Source organism: Cryptomeria japonica, chromosome 11 (assembly GCF_030272615.1).
Source record: "Cryptomeria japonica chromosome 11, Sugi_1.0, whole genome shotgun sequence".
Taxonomy (NCBI): domain Eukaryota; kingdom Viridiplantae; phylum Streptophyta; class Pinopsida; order Cupressales; family Cupressaceae; genus Cryptomeria; species Cryptomeria japonica.
This window is the reverse complement of record NC_081415.1, coordinates 412,030,071-412,036,374: the sequence shown is the minus strand read 5'-3', so window position 1 is coordinate 412,036,374 and position 6,304 is coordinate 412,030,071. Positions and strand designations below refer to the sequence as shown.

At 34.4% G+C, this 6,304-nt stretch overlaps 1 pseudogene; it reads left to right on the top strand.

Moving 5' to 3' along the window:
• The first annotated feature begins 4,810 nt into the window (after positions 1 to 4,810).
• Positions 4,811 to 5,867, top strand: LOC131073581 (photosystem II D2 protein-like; annotated as a pseudogene).
• Positions 5,868 to 6,304: the final 437 nt, after the last annotated feature.

Genomic DNA, 6,304 nt, shown 5'->3' with positions numbered 1-6,304 from the left:
GGAAAGACATCCTTTGTTCATAGCGACCACATCAACCTGACCTTTCAAATTCCATTTTCTCTTTACAAATCCATGAACAACCTCAATTTTTGGTCTCGTCCCAAAGAATTTGCCTATTAGTTTAGTTTCCATTCAAGCAATATTTTGATCTATAGTTTGATCTAGGATGGAAATGACAAACTTTCCCTGAGAAGCATTCGAAGTATTTTTAATCAGGGGCAAAGAGGAATTACCTTTAGGTTTGATACCAAATAGAGAGGACCATTTACCAATGTGTCCAATCAATCTGGGCCCCCATCTAGGCCCCTCAAGTTTAAAGGGGTCTTGAGATCCTTCCCATTAGATTATTTTCCCTTCACTGGATCCCCTGAACCACTTGCCGCCTGCTATCTTGAAACTTCTTCAGGTTTGTCGCCTCCCAAATTTGAATTTTGAACTTGACCATTCACCTTGTCTGCTACTATCTGCTCCTCTCGTGATCTAAGACCCCCACCTGGGTCCCCTGAATCCAAATGAGCATCGGATTCCTTACCATCTAAACTCTCCCCTTCCAAGGGGCTCCCTGAATCTCTTGCTGCATGTTGTCCTACTGTTGAACCAGTTCTCCCACCCAAAACATTTGAATTTTGGGCCTGATCGTTCCCCTTCTTGTCCCCACTCCTCTCCATTGTTTCTTTGTGATATGTTTTACTTATGTCAGTAAAGTATTTGGATGTTTGTAAGTTTCAAGTTGTTTACTCTTTATCTATTGTAACAGTCAACCGGTTAAACTTGACAGTGATATTGGATTTATAGTTCAATGGTTTAAGTTGTCAGTTCTAAGTTTCCTTTGAGAGGTTGAATTTGATATTGGTGGAAGTTGTTATCAGTTTTTCTATCTACTGAATCACCCCCTCTCAGTAGTTGACTAGATCCTTATTATTTCATCATACCATCAGAAGAGATATATAGGTTGAGTTCAGTTGTCTTTTCTATAAATGGTACACAAGTGTTTCCATCAATGACAAAGGGGGAGAATGTTGGAAAATTCATATGTTCATGTTCTTTGTTGTCATAGATGTCAACCTATCTTGTGTTATCATTCATGTCACTATGTGAGTGTTCTGGTATTGTTGAGTTGTCTAGTGAAGATACTAAAAGAGTGATGTAGTGGAAGTTTCAACATGTAGGAAAGAGTATTTTTGTTGAGTTGTCTTGGATTATTGTGGAGATGTTGAAGTGTTTCTAGAAGGATGGTTTAGTAGAAGTTTCAATATGAAAGAAATAGTATTTATGTAGGAAAGAGTTTCAATGTCTTAGTGGAATAATTCCTTGCATTCCTCTGGCATGTGAAGTTTATGTGTTATGGTTTTTGATATAATGCTTAGGTTTTGTGTATATTAAACTATCAGATTCATAGCTCCTCTGTTTCTCAAATGATAGAGTTGCTTGATTATGTTTCTGACAATAAGATTGTTTGTTAGAACTAGTTTGAAAATTTCTCGGTGACTTCTAGATATGTGGATTTATGTGTTGTAGTTTGGAAGACAATTTTATGGTTTGTGAAATATTCTAGTTTACTTTTTAGGTGATTCAATATGATTTGTAATTGGAGTTATGATGTTCAGAGTTCTGTGATATAGGCTAGTCTAGTTTCTAGTTGATTGTTGTGATGTATCCTATTTGAATCATATTCTTTTGGTCAAATTTTTCTTTGAAGAATGATTTTAGTTAGTGTTTTAGGTCTCACTGTGGCATGTGAAGATCCATGTTGTAATTCCTTGCTAGGGAACCCTGAAGGAATAACAACTAATAAACCAAAACACAAAATATAATTTTTTTCTAAAGGAATCATAATACATTAACCATATTTAACTCAATACAACACTAAGTAAATTTATTACATAACATAGGTGAATCATAACAATATCTAGTAGAAGACTTAATCACAACTCATAAAAATCCCTCTAAGGGTTTCCTAATGTTGCTATTAAGCAACACTTACTAACATGCATTAAACACCACTAAGTTAATCAAATGAAAATAAATTTACTCCATTGCATTATTCTAAATCACATAAACATTCCTAATAGAATACATTGACTTAACTTATCCAAATAAACTCCTAATCATTAATCATATTACATGTCATATAAAGGCCTATGCTAAGTTCATTTTAAAGCACCAAATGAAATATTCCTATGATAACCTTCATGAAGAATAAGAATATGCATATAATCCACATGAGTAAATTCACTTTACAAGTTATCCATTAATGCAAATGCATCTGTAATAATATTATTATTACAATCCTTCCTAGTACGAGTATCCAATTACAAATATCCTTTCAACTACAAGTACAAACATACAATTACATATTCTTTTACATCACTCCTGGAAGATGCATATCAAATACAATTATGATGGTAGGATAACCTACATCTAGATGTAAAAACACTAGAATATAAGATAAGATCCATCCAACTACATAAAAACTAGAATTCCAAAAAACCCAATGGATGGTAAACATTATCACCCAACCATGTCAAACTTGGAGGCCCCAAACAACAAGCAAGAAGGCTAGGTATAAAACAAATGAACATATGTGACAACTAGGATACACATGATACCACTACACAAGATAAGAAAGTAAGGATAATGACCGAAGAACTTCATTAGAACATCCAAAGAATTTTTGGGGATAACCAAAAGACTTCCAAACTAAGATTAACAGCCAAAATCTTCCAAAGTAAGGAAACAACCAAAAATCTTCCAAAAGACTTCAAAGGTACTCCAAAAGAATATCAAACTTCTAGAGGCTTCCACATAAAAGTTGACACAATAGGATACTAGGAAACATAAGGAGAGAGTGTAAACACATAGCCTCAAAATGGGTTATCCTAGCAGTTTGACCCTCTCTGAACTCTAGAACCCAGCCCCCATGGAGAAATCATGCGATACCATAGAATCCTTTCCTAATGACAATGTATTACATGATCATGCTAGTTCCAAATGTCTCTCCAAATGGATAGGCCTTACCAATCTCATCCCCTATGTATATGAGAACATAAGGTGATGATTGGGGGACCAAAAAATTATCTTATTAGTGTGTAAAACTAACCCAAGGTTTTATTAATGTATTTACTTATTAATATACTCTCCTATGGATTATCCTAGTAGCCATTTTAGGCTTCGACCTCCATAAAGAGTCATTCCTCTTTAATGCACCTATATAACCTATCCTCTATGGATCAAAATAAGCATCATGAAACATATGATATACAAATAGGAACATCAAGGTTCCATATACATGAATAGACTGCACAATCTGCAAATAGGACTTCCAATTAAATACCAATCACAAGGTCAAGTCCTAAAACTAAATCATAACCTCAAAATCACTTTTACTTTTCACAAGGAAAATCAATAAAGGGCATACAAACACCAATCTAGCCAAATAAGTCCAATCAAACATGAAATCTAAAATTGATAGGATACACAGTCACCTATAGTCTTTGGAACTTGTAGTGTCCTAAATTGTACTCTCTTACAATTTAGTCCACATTTTGGGTCCTCACCTTTGTGCTCATCTCCCAATGCTTAATGTCACTCCCAATCGAGTTGTTTGGGATTCAAAAGTTCAAGAAATAATACTAATTACTAATAATGGTGAAATGGGTGTATTACCCAACCATACTGCACTTGTAACAACTTTGGATATAGGAGTCATGAAGATACAACTTAATGCTCAGTGGTCCACTATGGCTTTGATGGGTGGTTTTTCCATGATAGACAATATTGAAATCACATTATTGGTAAATAATGTAGAAAGAGGTATTGATATTGATCTTCAAGAGGCTCAGGAAAGTTTTAGACTAGCTAAAGCTAATCGTGCATGAGCTGAAAGCAAGAGACAAGCAATCGAGGCTGATGTGGCTCTCAAAAGAGCTAGAACATGACTAGAGGCTGTTGATGCTCATTTGTTCAGATAAAGAAATTCTAATTTATGAAATTGGAAATAAATGGATAATGATCATAAAGAAGTCTTCAACTTGCCTGAGCCAATAACTAGGCACATCCTTATATTAATGTAAGTATAAATTCTAGATGGAATTATTTTCCTTTTCTCTTTAATAGCATAATTCGATTATGATGTACCAAACATTCTTATATTAATGTACTAGAAATTTTACTTTGGTCATTCTATCAGTGGAAAATAGATTGGAATTGAGATATAAAAAAAGATAAGGTAAATGGTAAACAAAGGAACTGTTCATTTTTCATTATACTCAAATAGTATCCCTTTTTTTACTTATGAATTGAATAAAGGGAAAGGAACGAATAGAGTTATTTCCTCTAGCTCTATGAGTTAGAAATAATATCTATTCCTATTTATTCATAGAAATAATGTAGTAGTAACAAACATAGAGATTCATAAAGTATTTAGAAATGTTACTATGAGTAAGATTCAAGATGTAATAATATTCAATAGAATAGATATTGTGAATAATCTCTAGTGAAGAGCATGGAGGAAGAAAAGCTAACTTGCTTTTCCAGCATTCTATTGATATTTATTACATTTAGAAGATAATTTTTGGAAAATAAAAAAAGGGAATAAAAACAACTTCGGATTATCATGCATTTACTTGTATTGTATTAGTTTGGTTTAACTAAATAAAATTTGTGCCAATAAGGAATCTTTGAAACCCAATTTATTGAAAGGGATGATGGATGAAAAATTGTTCATAAATATACAAAACAGTGTATACCCTTTGATTCTATCAGATAGAGTGCTTGAAAAAGGTTGGAATAGTTAAATAGGAGGATTACTATGACTATAGCCATTGGAAAGTCTTCCAAAGAGGAACAAACTTTATTTGATATTATGGATGACTGGCTACGTAGAGACCATTTTGTTTTTGTGGGTTGGTCTAGTCTATTGCTTTTTCCTTGTGCTTATTTTGTGCTAGGCAGATGGTTCACGGGTACAACTTTTGTGACTTCGTGGTATACTCATGGATTGGCCAGTTCCTATTTGTAAGGTTGTAATTTTTTAACTGCTGCAGTTTCTATGCCTGCTAATAGTTTAGCACTTCTTTGCTGCTATTATGGGGTCCTGAAGCACAAGGAGGTTTTACTCATTGGTGTCAATTAGGTGGTCTATGGACTTTTGTTGCTCTTCATGGTGCTTTTGGTCTAATAGGCTTCATGCTACACCAATTTGAACTTGCTTGATCTATACAATTACAACCTTATAATGCAATTGCATTCTCTTCTCCATTGTTGTTTTTGTTTCCGTATTCTTGATCTATCCATGAGGCTAGTTTGGTTGGTTTTTTGCGGCTAGTTTTGGCGTAGCAACTATTTTTCGATTTATCATCTTTTTTCAAGGTTTTCATAATTGGACCTTGAATCCATTTATGATGGGATTTTTTGGAGTATTGGGTGATGCTCTTCTATGTGCTATTCAGGGTGCTACCATGGAAAATACTTTATTTAAAGATGGTGATGGTGCAAAAACATTCTGTGCTTTTAACCCAACTCAAATCGAAGAGACTTATTCTATGGTCACTGCGAACCGTTTCTGGTCTCAAATTTTTGGGGTTGCTTTTTCCAATAAATGTTGGTTAGATTTCTTCATGTTATTTGTGTCGGTGACTAGTTTATGGATGAGTTCCATTGGATTAGTTGTCCTAGCTCTAAACTTACATGCTTATGATTTTGTTTCTCAGGAGATTCATGCAACGGAAGATCCTGAATTTGAAACTTTTTATACAAAAAATATTCTTTTGAATGAAGGTATTCATGCTTGGATGGTGGCTCAGGATCAGCCTCATGAAAACCTTATATTCCTTGAGGAGGTTCTACCCTATGGAAATTCTCTTTAATGGAACTCCAACTTTAGCTGGTCGTGACCAAGAAACCACTAGTTTTGCTTGGTGGGTTGGTAATGCCCAACTTATTAATTTGTCAGGCAAATTACTTGGGGCTCATGTGGCTCATGCTGGATTAATTGTATTCTGGGCTAGAGCAATGAATCTATTTGAAGTGGCTCATTTTATACCGGAAAAACCTATGTATGAACAAGGATTGATTTTACTTCCCCATCTAGCAACTCTAGGATGTGGAGTCGGTCCTAGTGGGGAAATAGTGGACACTTTTCCCTATTTTGTATCCAGGGTACTTCACTTAATTTCTTCTGTAGTTTTAGGCTTTGGTGGTATTTATCACACACTAATTGGACCCAAAACTTTAGAAGAATCTTTTCCATTTTTTGGTTATGTATGGAAAGATAGGAACAAAATGACCACAATTTTAGGTATTC